This window comes from Palaemon carinicauda, chromosome 26 (assembly GCF_036898095.1).
Source record: "Palaemon carinicauda isolate YSFRI2023 chromosome 26, ASM3689809v2, whole genome shotgun sequence".
NCBI lineage: Eukaryota > Metazoa > Arthropoda > Malacostraca > Decapoda > Palaemonidae > Palaemon > Palaemon carinicauda.
In genome coordinates this window covers 86,886,455-86,904,403 of record NC_090750.1, presented here as the reverse complement: position 1 = coordinate 86,904,403, position 17,949 = coordinate 86,886,455, and the positions used below count along the sequence as shown (strand labels likewise).

The following is a 17,949-nucleotide window of genomic DNA, read 5'->3' as shown; positions in this document are numbered from 1 at the left end:
AATAAGTCTGCCGATCTAGAGAGAGAGAGGAGAGAGAGAGAGAGAGAGAGAGAGAGAGAGAATGGATGGAATAGGTGGTAGGTGTATAGACAATGAATATGTCTGTGAGAGAGAGAGAGAGAGAGAGAGAGAGAGAGAGAGAGAGAGAGAGAGAGAGAGAGAGAGAGAGAGAGTATTGTATAGATGAAATTGATGGAATTTAATATTTTGGGAAAATTAAGATTCCCAAATGTTTAAGTACATATTCGTATTTCTTTTCTCTTGGAATCAGGTAGATATTATGGGAATATTAGAATTCCCAATGTTTTAAGCACATATTCATATTTTTCATTTCTTGTAATCAAGTTCAACTTAAGAAATATTCCTGTTTTTTAATTTGAGAGTACAGGAATTCATTTGTTTATTGCCAATTTAAAAAATAACCGCCTGGCTAAATGAACCATCTTAATTTCTTCCATTAAGAAAAGCAAAGACCTCTGTCTGATTTAATGTCTGTCTTCCTGTCTGGCTTCAGCGTCCATTGTCTGAACGTCCGTCTGGCTGAATGTGTGATTCACCCCGTTAGTGGTTGAATTGCAAGATGGCGCGGATTTTTTTTTCTTTTTTTTTAATTAAAAATCTAATTGGCTTTGAATATAAAATTTTTCTGATTGTTTTGTTGCGACCACAATTATGTTATTTCAAATGTTATTTAAAAAGGTTTAAGAGAAGAGAGAGAGAGAGAGAGGAGAGAGAGAGAGAGAGAGGAGAGAGAGAGAGAGAGAGAGAGAGAGAGAGAGAGATTTTTATTTCATATTATTATTATTATTATTATTATTATTATTATTATTATTATTTTCTAGTACTTTGAGTTCTTGTTACCCATTTTCTGCATTGAAAAATAATGTATTAAGTTATGCACAAGTTTTGACATATCCGCCTACAATGACTTTCTACTCGCTAATCTCATCACGGAAGTATTATGATTTCCGTTTAAATGCCCCTAAATTAACAAATGAATCTCGAATTCCAGAAATTCCACACAAAAACCCCTTTCATTTAATTTCCTTTTTTATTTGAGAGGTAAATTAGTGGATTAGATTGGCTGACCCGAATAAAAAAAATGTATTTTGGTTATTGAGACTAATCTCTTCCTTGTGAAATGTAGAGGCTTCAAATATTCACTGGAGACGCTTGAGGTTTGACCTTCCACTTCTGTGGGACTTTTTTTTCTTTTTTTCTTTATGAAAAATAGTTTTGTCATATTTTGACAATTGTATTTGTGTATGAATATTATATCTATCTATCTACCTATCTACTAATATATATATATATATATATATATATATATATATATGTGTATATATATATATATATATATATATATTATATATATATATATAATTATCATCCTTTTTATGCAACAGAAAGTTTCTAGACGAAAATAACACGATAATATTCAGCGAAACACGCACGCACACACACACACATATATATAATATATATATAATGTATATTATATATATATATATATATATATATATATATATATATATATATATATATATATATATATATATGCGTTTGTTTATGTATATATAAAATGCGTATATGTGCGCTGGCGAGAGATGGCTTGAGAGACTTCTACTTTAAAGGCGTGCCTTCTTTAAAATCCTGTTAAGCTAAGAAAACTGCCCTGAGGACATAGGATGTGGTTGTAGTGGTAACGAATGGCATCCTTTGTTATATACTCCTTAAAGAGGAGTCTTTTGTTTATGAGATGCCATGTTCTGTTTATGATCAGTTGTGGTTATTTAATTTAGTTTGATTCGTTATTATTATTACTGTATGTAAGATACTCGTCAATATAATTATTCCAATGTCTTGATGGCTGAGCCGTTTGTAATGTTTTGATTATATAGAGTTTATTTTGTGTATGTATAATATGACCTTCAGTTTTAAAGGGAAATGATAGATGGGTCTGCCCATTTTTTCCTCTCTCCTTATTCCCCCTTTCGGCTGTGTTCGAGTAAGCAGTCCTTCCTGTCCAATTGACCTACTTGTAGAATGTAAACCGGGCTACTTAGCTATCTAAATTTTACGTCTCTCTCAATTATAAAAATCACTCAACCGATCTAATTACTCCTTTGTCCAGTCTTCACGTCTCGTACATGGCTACATTCCTAATAGCTCACAAGGTCATACTTGCATATTTCCCACTTTTTATCATTGGAAGTCTTTAATCAACTTCACTGCTCTTAGTAGCCCACCCCTTTTTATTTCTTTTGTTCTGGATACCTGGCCTACCCACATCTCGACCTTCTTATGTAAGAAAGAAATGCCAGTGTACATACTTCGTTTACTTCCTACGTAGCTTCAAGGTCTATAGACCTGGCGTAGCTCTACCTTGATGGTTTTTAAATGACTTACGCAACGGTGGGTTGAAGTGTATATATGTTCTGTTAAGTAGGTTTTAATTGATTTTAAAATGTAAATCTTATTATTGTTGAGATGTTTGCTATGTAATTAATTCCACCTTTTATTTATTTGTATAGCTGTTACTATTACAGTGTATGTTATTGTTTTTATATGTTATATTTTCAAAAACATTGAAGTAGGTTTTGATAAATTTTTCTATACAGCCGAAAGTGAAATAATTGATACTATAATAAAGTGAGTCAGATCTTCTTGTTGAATGAAATTCTCAAGTCCAATAAAATCTTAGCGTTGTTATACAATGCTGCTTATTCATAATTCTGAAATCCGTTTGAAGTGTCAGAGTTATTGATCCGATTATTATAAAGATTTTGAGTCCATATCTGATTTTGAACTGCCAATTTCTAATATAGAAAAAATCGGAATATGAAAATAAAGAAAATGACGATGGTGAGTGATAGTTCCAAATTACCTCGTATATCATTATCATTAATCTGATTGAGGTTTAATTTGCCTTGTTATTTTGTCAATGGCAGTTGTTTTATGTTCATTAACGCATATATTCTGTCTTTAACCTTGAATTTTTAGACATGTTATCCCCATAAATAGAGTCATAAACATAGCTAGCGTATCATTAACATTTTTTTGTGCTATTGTCCTTTTTATTTGTCAGTAAACTACTCAATCAATGTGTCATTTGCCTCAATAATCTAATATGGATTTTTACCTCCGCCAACGAAGATGGAAGGAGGTTATGTTTTACCCCGTTTTTATGTGTTTGTTTGAGAACAGCTTCTTGGCCATAATTTTAATCGTAGAGTAATGAAACTTGCAGGGATTAACTGTTATGTAAAAAGCTGCAAATGATTAAATATTGGAAGGTCAAGCAAAATGTCCAATTCACGTAATCAGCTATATGATAGGACATCGTTGTCACAGAGACTTCAAACTTGGTTCATATTTGAGTGTATGAAAATCCAAGGTCAAAGGTCAAGGTCAAGATCGATCAAAATGTCGAGAAATAAGCTGCTGTTGCGGAGGTCTGCGCTCTACCGAGTGCCCCTCTAGTATTGTTATAATCTAGTTTGATTCCGGTGACCTAGTTATTAATTTAATAACTCAAATATCGCACGTGTCATTTTCCTCTTTTCACTACCAAATCCTCGAAATTATGACAAAATTTTCCTTGTCCATCATTGTCTTTGATTGAATCAGTGCATCGCCGAACAAGCTTTGACCTTAACCCGGTAACTGTATCACATACCTGATTATCCCGTTATTAACTGGGTCATACTGTGAGCAAGTGGGGTGGGGGGGGGACGTTCCAGTCAGTCCTTTGTGTCGTCAATATCACATTCCGAGAGACGATTGAACTTTGATGATGACCAGGCAGCAAATCCTTCCTGGAAACAGTTATGAGCCCCGCCGGCGATAGCCTTTTTATGAGTATATTCTATAATTTAGAAAAAAATCTCTCTCTCTCTCCTCTCTCTCTCTCTCTCTCTCTCTCTCTCTCTCTCTCTCTCTCTCTCTCTCTCCTGGTTTTCGTGATGTAATAGTAGCAGTGTTGGCTCCCAACCTAGGAAGTTATTAATTACTAGTGTAAGACACCCGTCTAAATTAACGGCATCCCCCCTCTCACCAGGGTATGATTACTTCATCTCCCCCTTACCCGAAGGATGGGAAGAGCTGAGCGTGACCGGAAATATATATATATATATATATATATATATATATATATATATATATATATTTATTATATATATACAGTAGGTTGGCCAGGGCACCAGCCGCCCGTTGAATACTACCGCTAGAGAGTTAGGGGGTCTTTTGACTGGCCAGACAGTACCATATTGGATCATTCTCTCTGGTTACGGTTCTTTCCCTTTGCCTGCACAGACACCGAATAGTCTGGCCTATTCTTTACAGATTCTCCTCTGTCCTCATACACCTGACAACACTGAGATTACTAAACAATTCTTCTGCACCCAAGGGGTTAACTACGGCAATGTAATTGTTCAGTGGCTGCTTTCTCTTGGTAAGGGTAGAAGAGACTCTTTAGCTATGGTAAGCAGCTCTTCTAGGAGAAGGACACTCCAAAATCAAACCATTGTTCTCTAGTCTTGGGTAGTGCTATAGCCTCTGTACCATGACCTGCCACTGTCTTGGGTTAAAGTTCTCTTTCTTGAGGGTACACTCAGGCACACTGTTGTATCTAGTTTCTCTTTCTCTTGTTTTGTTGAAGTTTTTATTGTTTATATAGGAAATATTTATTTTAATGTTGTTACTATTCTTAAGATATTTTATTTTTCCTTGTTTCCTTTCCTCACTGAGCTATTTTCCCTGTTGGGGCCCCTGGGCTTATAGCATCCTGCTTTCCCAACTAGGGTTGTAGCTTAGCATTTAATAATAATAATATATATATATATATATATATATATATATATATATATATATATATATATATATATATATATATATATACACACCTAGACAATTGAGATGGGCATGTTTAACTTAGCACTGAAATGTGATCTTGACTGTTAGTCAATTGTTGTGATGGAATCTCAAGGAAAAGATATAGTGAGAATACATGAGGCGTGAGTGATCAGTATTCTGTCAAATGCGTCCCATCATACGATTTGAAACGGGAGGAACTGGATTTGGCAATCCTCCCCCTTCATAAGATACGTCGTCAATATATTTCAGAAAAAGGGCTAATTTTTTCGATCTTATCTTAATCTTGTTTAAATAGAGAGAGAGAGAGAGAGAGAGAGAGAGAGAGAGAGAGAGAGAGAGAGAGAGAGAGAGAGAGAGAGAGAGAGAGAGAGAGAGGACGATTTTATATCACATTATTATTATTATTATTATTATTATTATTATTTTCTTGTACTTTGAGTTCTTGTTACGCTTTTTCTGCATTGAAGAATAATGAGAGAGAGAGAGAGAGAGAGAGAGAGAGAGAGAGTGTGTATGCTTGCGGTTGCATGTGGTTGATGTGCGACATAACGGTTGCATTATTGTGTTGGACAAGCTCACGGAACAACTTCATTTACTCATGCGTACCCACTTTGTACCTAATGCCATGCCCACTTGACCACTACTAATTCGGTTTAAAGGTCGCTCATGAATGGCAGAGGTAAGGGACAGTGACATTGCCCTAGCAAGCAGGACAATACCTTAGAGACTGACCATCTATACATATGATCAGCGTCTAAGCCCTCTCTCCACCCAAGCTAGGACCAGGGAAGGCCAAGAAATGGCTGCTGAGGACTCAGCAGGTAGACCTATAGGCCCCCTCAAACCTCCCTTCCGTAGTTCACAAGGATGGTAAGGTTGCAGACACTAAAGGAACTAATGTTTTAGCAGGACTCGAACCCCTGTTTGGCGAGCACCAGGCAGGGACGTTTCCAATAGGCCACCGCAATCCTTGGATTGGCCAAAACGCAAGTTTATCATTTTATTTATGATATGGGGGGGGGAGACTTTATAATATTGTTATCATTGCTTTGACTCCTACTTAAAACTTTAGAGATTTTTTTTATTACAGTATATAATCTTATTTACAACCCGAGTTCCTCTTTATCGGTGTTTGATAGAGAATTAGGTATGAGTTTTTAATTGTTTATTATATAAAGATATTAAAGGAATGTACGCAGACGAGCACATTTTATGGAGTAGGTTGGACAGGACACCAACCACCCGTTGATACTACCGCTATCAAGTTATTCGGTCCATTGACTGGACAAACAGTGCTATATTTCGATCCCTCTCTATAGTTACGGCTCATTTTTACTTTGTCCACACATACACCAAATAGTTTGGTCTATTCTTTCCACATTCTCCTCTGTCCTCATACACCTTACAGCACTGAGATTACCAAACATTTCTTCTTTGCTCAAGGGGTTAACTACTGCACTGTAATAGTTCAGTGGCTACTTTCCTCTTGGTAGGGGCAAAAACTCATCAGCTTTGGTAAGCAGCTCTTTATGAGGACACTCCTAATTCCAACTATTGTTTTCTAGTCTTGGGTAGTGCCATAGTCTTCTACTGTCTTGAGGTATAGTTCTCTTGCTTGAGGGTTAAGTTTTTATAGTTTATATTTGAAAGATCTGTTAATGTTTTTACTGTTCTTAGAATATTTTATTCCAATGGAACCGCATTAGAATTCCATATAGGGACTATTGTAGCATCAGCTTCAAGACCAATGCTTATTGCAACGAAACTTCTGATAGGTGTGATTGAAAATCTTAACTAACAAGAGATTTAAGAAGTGGTTCACTTCTGAGTTTTTTCATCAATATTGTGTCACTTTCTGTTTTTTACGCCAAGTTAGTAAAGTACAAAATACTACTGAAACTTTAAAATTTAAGCAATTTTTATTCAGAGCTGCACACTTTTAAACGTCAAGAATCACTTTTCCTAAAGTGGAGTGCACTGACCTTTTTCCTTTCTCCGATTGCAAAATGCTAAGTGGAACTCTTAGGCTCAAAAAATGTATATGGCTCTCTCTCTCTCTCTCTCTCTCTCTCTCTCTCTCTCTCTCTCTCTCTCTCTCTCTCTCTGTGGTATCTTGTGTCTGATCGTGATCAGTATGCGGTATATCTGTCAGCCAAACAATCCCTGCAAAAAAAAAGTTTGCCATTTTGGATCTTTGCAAATTCTGTTGAAATGACGGTGCATGTTTTTTGGGGGGGCAAAATAATGTTTCCAAATATGAGATTTCTATGCAAAACATGAAAAACTAAAGACTTAAATTTTTTATATATATATATATATATATATATATATATATATATATATATATATATATATATATATACAGTATATATGTATATATTTATTTGTATATGTATATATATGTATGTCTATAATATATATATATATATATATATATATATATATATGTCTATATATATATATATATATATATATATATATATATATATATGTGTGTGTGTGTGTGTTTATTTATTTATATATGTATATGCATATATATGTATGTCTATAATGTATACACACACACACACACATATATATATATATATATATATATATATAGACATATATATATATATATTATAGACATACATATATATATATATATATGTCATATGTAATTATTTTGATTCAAGGAAATTTTACCTACAGGTAGCTTTGCTTCTCAAGAAGATACGGATCACGTGTATGTACTGAAGCTTGCTTAGAACAGAATATTATGAAACATATTACAACAATGATTGCTTAGGGAGGGGAGAGAGGAGGGAAGAGGATAGGGGGTGAGGGAAGGGGAAGGAGAGGGGAGTTGGGGATGAGTTGTTGTTTCTGAGGACATGGAAAACGGGATTGGTAAGGTGCATGTGGCATCAACAATGGCACCTCGATGCCAACTGGAAATGAATCCATTTGCATCTTGTTATCAATGTGGGAGAAATTGTAGCTATTTATATTTGTAATTGATAAATGAATGAGAAATTAAAATTAAAAATGAAATTAGTTAGGTTTTGGTCGTTTTATTAATAAATTACTGGAAAGGTTGGGGGAAAAACGAGCGAGAGAAGGACATCGTATGCAAGAATTGGAAACCTGGGAAACTGGAATGAACCTGAACACAGAGAGAGAGAGAGAGAGAGAGAGAGAGAGAGAGAGAGAGAGAGAGAGAGAGAGAGAGAGAGAGAGAGAGAGAGAGAATGAATATGTGCCAAATAACGTGAGTCATACTCTGGAAAAGAGAAACTTCACAAGCGATCGAGTAGGTGGTCGAGGGGGAGAGGGGGGATGAGAAGGGAGATTTCCCCCCTGTGCTCAAGCCACTTCCCCCCCCCCCTACCTTTTCCCTCCTCCCCTGTGTTATCTCCACTCCTTTCCATCCCCCCTCCTGGCCTCTCGAGGGAAACTCTCACTACCGGGCGTTGAATTTTCGGGGAGGACCGATTCCTTCCTCCCTCCGTCAGTCGTAGTGGAGTCGTGGCGGAAGGTGGGGGACCGTGTGTGTGCAATTGCTCTCCCAAGTGTTTTGTTTGTGATTGAAGTGCCATCTATCGGGCGAAAGATGAGTGAACGCCAAGAAGCTGTTGCGATTCGGAAAATGTGTTTCGTTTAGAATTTTGTTTTCCTCTCATGAAGTTGTGGTACACGGAGAGGTGTGGTCAGTGTTCAAGTCTATTTTTCTTTCCTGGAGTTCAACTGGGAATTTAATCTGGTCATTTTTTTAAAAGGATGTTGTTTATGTCAATGGAGACTTTTGATGGAAAGGTATCTCATGCCTTAACAAACAAGTTTATTTGAAATGATGCTCAAATGTGAGATTTAGTGGAATGGAAAATAAGTATTTTTTTATGGATTGTGTAGTTTATATAGTTTATGTATATGCATATAAACACGTACACACACACACACACACACACATATATATATATATATATATATGTGTGTGTGTGTGTGTGTGTCTGTATTTATGAATGTGCCCCTTACTTGCGTACATTTTGTAAGCTATTGAAATTTTGACATACATAGAATTATATATGTACACACACACACACACACACACATATATATATATATATATATATATATATATATATATATATATATATATATATACACATACATATACATGTACACTGTATGTGTGTGCGCGTGCGCGTGTTTGCAAACACAAATTAAGTCTAAATATAGGCCGGTGTAGTCTCTCTCTCTCTCTCTCTCTCTCTCTCTCTCTCTCTCCCTCTCTCTCTCAACCCTTTTAAAGAGCATGTATGTGTCTGGGGGGGACCATTAACTGATGGGGCTCTCCATTTCCTGTCTTTTGACAATAGTAATTAAATCGACGTCTGTAGTTTTGATAAACCTTTTGAAGTACAAGAGGAAGAAGAAGAATGAGCTGTTGTAATTCGCGTATTGATTTCAAAATACATGTATGTGTATTTATACATACATATTATGTATATGTATTGCCTTAGGAAAGATGTCTCACAAGGTGCAAATTGCATGTGGGTAAATGGGGAAGAAGTCTGTGGTCCCTAGGGCTGGTAGTTTCTCTTTAAGCTGTTTAAAGAATGCTCTTCCCTACACCGTAGCCGCTGCCTTCTCTTCCCTCCCCCCCCTCCCCCCCCTCCCCTCCCTAGATTCTCATCTTGTCTATATAGAATTAGGGTAATGAGGTCAAGATTGGGCCTGCATTTGGATGCGACGGTACGATCGTTAGGAACCTGATTAGGAGGATGTTTGAGCTTCAAACGGGTTTTACAGGAATATTTTGAGACGATACTGCTGGGGGAACCTGATTAGGAAGGTGATGTTTAGGCTTCAAACGGGGAACCTGATTAGGAAGGTAATGTTAAAGCTTCAAACGGGGAACCTGATTAGGAGGGCGATGTTTAAGCTTCAAACGGTTTCTACATTGATATTTTGAGACGAGCATTGCTGGGGGAACCTGATTAGGAAGGTGACGTTCAAGCTTCAAACGGGGAACCTGATTAGGAAGGTGATGTGTAAGCTTCAAATGGGGAACCTGATTAGGAGGGTGATGTTTAATCTTCAAACGGTTTCTACATTGATATTTTGAGACGAGCATTGCTGGGGGAACCTGATTAGGAAGGTGACGTTTAAGCTTCAAACGGGGAAGGTGATGTTTAAGCTTCAAACGGGGAACCTGATTAGGAAGGTGATGTGTAAGCTTCAAACGGGGAACCTGATTAGGAGGGTGATGTTTAAGCTTCAAACAGGGAACCTGATTAGTAAGGTGATGTTTAACATTCAAACGGGCAACCTGATTAGGAAGGTGATGTTTAACATTCAAACGGGCAACCTGATTAGGAAGGTGATATCTAAGCTTCAAACAGTTTCCACAGGAATATTTTGAGACGAGCATTGCTGGGGGAATCTGATTAGGAGGAGAATGTTTAAGCTTCAAACGGTTTCTACATTGATATTTTGACATGAGCACTTCTGTTGAATATATGTCTTATTAGATATGCTATTACTTGTACTAGGCATAATAATGTATACACACTATTACTGTTACTAGATCTGCTATTGTGTGTACTATCACCGTTACTAGACTTGGTACTGTTAATAAAGAATAGATATTACAATATATTATTGCTATTTGGTACTGTTATGAAAGCTTAGCTATTACAATATGATATCAGTGCTATTTGGTACTGTTATGAAAGCTTAGCTATTACAATATGATATCAGTGCTACTCGGTACTGTTATGAAAGCTTAGCTATTACAATATGATATCAGTGCTACTCGGTACTGTTATGAAAGCTTAGCTATTACAAGATGATATCAGTGCTACTCGGTACTGTTATGAAAGCTTAGCTATTACAATATATGTGCTGTTTGGAATACTACAACTGATGTAGTAATAACGACATTAATAATAATAATAATAATGGATTAACTAGCATTTTCAGCACGACCGACATATGCTGACTTGCTTACTGATTGATATGAAGCTGACAGCTGTCATTTTCTCTTGTAGCACATTCTACTTTCAGATTAGAGTGTAATTAGCTTGAGGAATGTTGGTGAAGTTGTTTTCGTTTGTGCTCATTTGTTAAAGTAGCCAAAATGTCGCGAGGCATTCCAGAGGGATGTCATCAAATTATATATATATATATATATATATATATATATATATATATATATATATATATATATATATATGTATTTGCTGTAGTTGCGGTAGCCTACATGCGATATTTTAATAATATCGAACCATCAGTCGCTAAGTTATACTAAATTTTTCAAATCTTGAATCTTGAACAAATTAACAGGGACACCAACTTATTTATGTACATATTAACAATTTCTATTTACTAGCATATGTATGATTATGCAAAATATTAGGAATTTTTCATTATCAATTTTGGGGTTGAAGATATTTTTTTAGCAAAATCCATAATGTCTGTCATGTCATTTATCTTACGGCACCAGGATTTTTAGAACCTAAATTTCATATAAGAAGGTTATGTGGGTTGATGTCGTATGTGGGTACGGCACATACAAAATTTCTTGGCAGAAGAAGAATGGCTCTAGTGAGAAATTTCAGCACTATTATTATTATTATTATTATTATTATTATTATTATTATTATTATTATTATTAGCCAAGCTGCAATCCTATTTGGAAAACCAGGATGTTATAAGCCCAAGGGCTCCAATAGGGAAAAATAGCCCAGTGAGGAAAGGAAATAAGGAAGTAAATAAACGATGTTAGTAGAAGTAATGAACAATTAGAATAAAATATTGTAAAAACATTAACAACATTAAAACAGATACTTCATATATAAACTATAAAAAGACTTATGTCAGTCTGTTCAACATTAAAACATTTTTTAGCAAAAGGGGTCCAACAAGGAAAAATAACCCAGTGAGGAAAAGAAACATAGAAATAAATAAACTACTACTGAAGTAGTGAACAAATTAATATGAAATATCGAGTCATTCATATTATAGATAACAATAATTCCTCTTCATTTTGTAAATGAGAAGGGCTATGATTTATTTCCTAGCAGCAGTTTTAAGTCTTTCCGTCCCCCTGACTAGCAGCATCCTATATGACACGTGACCTTTTGAAAGAAATGCATATTCAGGGATAATGACAAATAGTGTGATTTTCAAAACCTAACTTAGAAATGTCAACTTGATGAAATAGTTTTGTCTATCCGTAAAAGATTCCGTTTTAGACGTAGATTTTACATGATAATGACAATGCTAATAAATGTTGTTATAGTTGTTATTTTTGTTATGTTATGGCATCTCTTGTGAAAATGTTTATCCTTTTTAGAAACATATTTGTTTGGAAATATTAAGATGGATTAATGTTAATAAAAGTAATATAAGGAAATACAGAGAGAGAGAGAGAGAGAGAGAGAGAGAGAGAGAGAGAGAGAGAGAGAGAGAGAGAGAGAGATGGTAGTTATTGTTATTAGAATTGTTATTATAATTGTTATTTTTGTTGTTATGGTATTTTTTTGAAAATGTTTACCGCTTTTAGAAACATTTTTGTTTGGAAATATTGAGATAAATTAATGTTAACGCAAGTAATATAAGGAAAAAAGAGAGAGAGAGAGAGAGAGAGAGAGAGAGAGAGAGAGAGAGAGAGAGAGAGAGAGAGAGAGAGAGAGAGAGAGAGAGAGCTTTGTTTAATAGAAAGGAATTTCAATCATTTTCGCAAAGGTCTTGCTCTTTGAGGAAAGGGACCCAGAATATCGAGAGCCAAACTCGCAAAACTTTCTTTTGCATATCAGGTTGCCCTCGGTACTTCAAGGTATCCTTCCAATAGAAGAGACACTTTCTTGCTCACTTTCTTGCTGGCATTTAGTGGTTTGGACCTTGGCTTTACATCGCACCATTGCTTATACAGTAGTATATTGCGTTTGATTTTATAGTAATTTTGTGGATTTGCTACGGTCATATGCCTTTTCGTCCGGCGTCACTTCGTCCAACATCTCTTTGGACAAACTGACTGTACACGTTTGCTACAGTTAATATATATGTCCTCACTTCACTCCGCATTCTCTACACTACAGGTATAAACATAATAAAACATTAAATTGCCTTATAGCGCACCGTGCCGGTTGACCCTAGCCTTATAGCGCACCGTGCCGGTTGACGCCAGGTTTATTTTTCTAATGAATCATACTTTTTAAAAAAAAAAATTTATATATAAACATCACATTCTAATAACTTCTACAAACTTCTGTACTGATATGGCAGTGCATATTTAAAACGAAATGAACAAACTGTCAAATTAACATATAAGCCTCCTCTGCCGCCCAGGAAAAAACCATAGATAAAAAAACAAAATCTCAAGTTTTGAAAAAACTATGGAAACCTGTGTATCCACGGCAATAATGCAGAGTAACTCAAATTTGAGTGGTGGAACCTCACTCTTGTACTACTAATAAATAATAATGATAATAATATTAATAATAAATTCGACTTGCTCGGGCTAGCGTGCGCTAGAAAGTGACCACTTACTAAATACCTCTTCAAACATTGAATACGTTTCACCCAACACTAAATTCACATTGGCCACTGCCTACATAAACAACTGAACTTAAGTAACAAGACACTTAAGATCTGCTTACATGTCGTTAGGACAATTATTTTTCGCTATACTTCGTAACGCGAAAAAATTTTAGTCCTCACTTCACTCCGCATTCTCTACACTACAGGTATAAACATAATAAAACATTAAATTGCCTTATAGCGCACCGTGCCGGTTGACCCTAGATAATACCAAAGAAAGGGAGAGAAGGAAAAAAATGGAGAGAGAGAAATAAATGCTCCGATTGAATGATTTACACATTTAACCTCTTTTTGAAGCCTTTGACAAACATGTTTACTTGAAACAGACTACCAACACTCATGTCTATGAAGACACCTATCATTGACGTTATCGTTTGCGATGTTTGAACTTGTAGCCACAGTTTTAACAAAAAAATTATGTTTGGTTACATTACAGGAGCTTTTAAAAAACTTCTTAAAGAGAAATCGATCAAAGGACAAAATCATTCCAGCTTCCTCTGCATCAAGCAAAATATATCAAATATGGAAAAGCATTTGTGATAACTTCCGATATCAAAAACTAAACAGTATTGGTGATTTAATTTTTTTTTTTTTTCTGTTCAACTAAGAAATCTTCAAATTACAATAAACTTAATTCCCCAAATCTCAGATAAGAAAACTTTAATGATCTATCAAAATACTAAAGAAGTTTTTCAATATAGGAAAATATAATCCGCACGGATTCTGCAACACCATATTATCAAAAAGATCCTTTGTATGCACCGATCTACCAGCTTAATGTTTCACAGGTGCTTGCAAAGATTTAACAAGTGAATTTTCCGTTGGATCTATGTAACCCCTCATTTCATGCATGCACGTTATGGCATAAATAGCTTGATCACTGGAGATTACTAAAACGCCAGAATCTAATAGAAGCGTGATAAATAAAGCAACATACAATGGCATTTCGCTTTGCTCGTGACCATTATTGTAAGTTTCTCTTTGATGAAAGACAAATTTGTAGGCCTTGTCGGTGCTGCCATTCATCGCTGATAGAAGATGCTCATGACAACTGAGGTCCCCCAATTTCCTGTCCAAATTAGATGCCACCGTTAAAGACGACTGCTGGCATTTCATTGCATTCACGATCCTGGAAAGCAGATTCCAAAAATAAAACAATGTACATATATACTTGTAATTTCAAAAACCTTTACCTTCTATATCAAAGTTAAATTTCAGCGAAAAATTTCTTTTTTTTTTTTTTTTTTTTCTCTCTCCTTATCTTTGCCGTGTAATAAAACCTTTGTTACGTAAACACTCAAAGTTTAACAATAAAGTTTCCCTCGTTAATATGAACAGTCAAGATGCAGAGGACTTTCACTCAGGAATATTCTACTTAAGAATTTTTACCTCCATTTTATTAATAACCTTTGGTATAAAGCACCAAACCTCAAGTTAAAGCATCAATTGCCTCTGTACCTGGACACCAATATTAGAGATTAAAAACCTCAACATATTTTTAAAAGTAGCAAAACAGTCTAAAGAATTAATAACTCTCACAAGTCCATAACTCTGAAAAATGTAAAAAGAATTGACCATTCATCCATGTTAGTTGACAACACTTCAAAAAATCTGCTCTTTTGTACTCTTTCTGGGCTTACATACATTGATGACCTGAACAGTGTATTCAGTACAAGTTTGAATTCTTTGGTTTTCTATGATTTCCAAATCTGGCTTTTTGCTACCTACTTGCATTAAAATCGAAAATTTTATCTGGAACAACGTTCAAACATTGCCAAAGTACTTTACATAATTCTGTCGACTGCCTCCTGCTCCTTCATGTTTAATTTTAAAGATTAATTTGCTGTCCAGTTTCCAACCACTCTTTTCATGATATGAAAAAAAAAAATGCGCTGTATTCATCGCTAAAAACTTCAGAATTACTCCAAACCTACTACTGAGGTGTCACAACATATAAATTTCCCAAAACCAGAGGCGTCACAATAGAGTGATAAACTGCCTACACCCGAGGCGTCACAATAGAGTGATAAAATGCCTACACCTGAGGCGTCACAATATAGTGATAAACTGCCTACACCTGAGGCGTCACAATATAGTGATAAACTGCCTACACCTGAGGCATCACAATATAGTGATAAACTGCCTACACCTGAGGCGTCACAATATAGTGATAAACTGCCTACACCTGAGGCGTCACAATATAGTGATAAACTGCCTACACCTGAGGCGTCACAATATAGTGATAAACTGCCTACACCTGAGGCGTCACAATATAGTGATAAACTGCCTACACCTGAGGCGTCACAATATAGTGATAAACTGCCTACACCTTAGGCGTCACAATATAGTGATAAACTGCCTACATCTTAGACGTCACAATGAAGTAATAGGTTAAATAAGTCTGATGCAAGTATATAGTTAAAGTAAGGACCAAAATAAAAAGAATGAATTTCTGCGTCAAAACGTGCTCTCAACCGGAGCATCTGATATTTCTTCATTAAGTTCTCAACTAGCTTTGCTCAATATGTAAAAATACAGAAATACTTTATCGTTTTCATTTTAACAATACCTTTCACGACAAATTTCGTGGAAATTATGTAACAGACAATTCTGTCCAAAAGATATTCGTTAAAATAACGTTTTCGTTAATTCAGAATGTTTGGCATCTAAACAAGGTCTTTAACGACATAGTTTATCCTAACACTGTAGTTACGAAATTCGCCTTCAGTATTCGTCCTCTGTAAACCTTTCCAAATACAATTTAGAGTCTGAAAACCAATTATACTTTCTTGTAAATAAATCCAAATCTTGAAGCTTTTAAAGTAAATAGCTAGCATCCAATGCCCCTTCAAATAAACCATCCGCAGCTATGCCATCATCTAAAAATACTTCAATCTTCACTTCCTTAGATCTCCAATATCTAACAGACTTAAGAACTTTAGTAAAGATGTACCGCCGCTTCAAAAATATCTAGAAAATATCCATTATAAAAAACTTTTTAAATTTTTCCCCAATGAGAAAGATATTGGCAACGTTTTAATAGATTTCTATGCGCTAAGCAGACTGTAGACTGATTAAATCCTTAAAAAGTTTGTAATAAAAAACCAGCCTTTGCTTACCATTTCCATTCTTGGTCACCGTCAAAGGAATTATTTCTTAGTTTTTCTGATACCAGTGTCACCCATTCTCTTAATAAATTCTGATTCGTCCCTTTCTGACCTATTGTTACCCAATCCAACAACCACAGTAACGGTTTTGAAATGGAATTTTGTGATCGCCCTTTTAGACGTCAATGACTATCTTACCGGACCCAATCTAATTCTGTTCAATGTATTGTGAATAACAACAACCAACAGGCGATTAAAACAATAAAATAAAATAAACACAATGTTCCAATTTCCTTGTACCAACTGCTAAGTATACAAAAATAAAAACAGCTATATTTTCACTTATCTTTTCGACGTCTTTCTTGGTACATTCCTGGCTCCAATGTCAACTCTCGGCCTTTATTGAGCTCTAGACCTCTTCCATCAAAGTTGATATGAATCCACACTTTCCCTCGATCTTTAACTAGCTTGACACTTTCGGCGATGCTGCTCTTTGCGTATTAACTCGTTTCTGCAGCAGTTTTAGATGTTCCTTGTCCTCCAAGTTGATAAACAATCGCATCTAATGCTAACATTTTCGTATCAGTTTCCTCAAAATAACGCGATGCTCATTCAAATGGTTTTCCATCATACTTTAACGAGGTGCGGATACTTGTTGAATATTCTGCTGGAAATCGGATAATAGATTGTCCATCACTTCTTGAAACGGTTTCAGCATTCTGATTGCTAACGTGAAAACACTATTCACATCTGAAGCTGTATTTGACCCTGCCTGGCGTCCTGGCTAATAAATTCGACTTGCTCGGGCTAGCGTGCGCTAGAAAGTGACCACTTACTAAATACCTCTTCAAACATTGAATACGTTTCACCCAACACTAAATTCTCATTGGCCACTGCCTACATAACAACTGAACTTAAGTAACAAGACACTTAAGATCTGCTTACATGTCGTTAGGACAATTATTTTTCGCTATACTTCGTAACGCGAAAAAATTTTAATATATATATATATATATATATATATATATATATATATATATATATATATATACCAAGGCACTTCCCCCAGTTTTGGGGAAAAGCAGAGGTAAAAACAGAACAAATAGGGGCCTTTTCCTCTATTCGATCCTCCTCAGTTATAACGTCAACAAAGACTACCAGTATTACTTGCTGTTACTGTTTTTTTTTTACTTCAATCAACAGTATAACTACGCCCTCTTGTGCTTTCAATAATTATATTACCTTTATTATCATTATTGGTTCAACTACGTTCATAATTACTACCTCATTCACTATGTTTTGACTATGCCTCACGAAATGACAATCATGAAACATAAACTTCGGTCTCGTAAACTCAAACCCATTCATCTTACAGCAACGA

The 17,949-nt window shown here is 35.4% G+C and overlaps 1 protein-coding gene across 4 annotated transcripts in view; it reads left to right on the top strand.

Annotated features, from left to right (window-relative positions):
- Positions 1-17,949, top strand: part of LOC137619665 (tetratricopeptide repeat protein 39B-like) — a 175,691-nt gene that overhangs the window by 107,152 nt on the left and 50,590 nt on the right. Inside the window, exon 1 of one of the 4 annotated variants that reach the window (XM_068349907.1) lies at positions 8,375-8,563. The exons of the other annotated variants lie outside the window; for them this stretch is intronic. The gene's annotated coding sequence lies outside the window, so the exon portion shown is untranslated. Of the gene's footprint in view, positions 1-8,374; positions 8,564-17,949 lie in introns of those variants that run through there. 4 annotated transcript variants of the gene reach the window in all.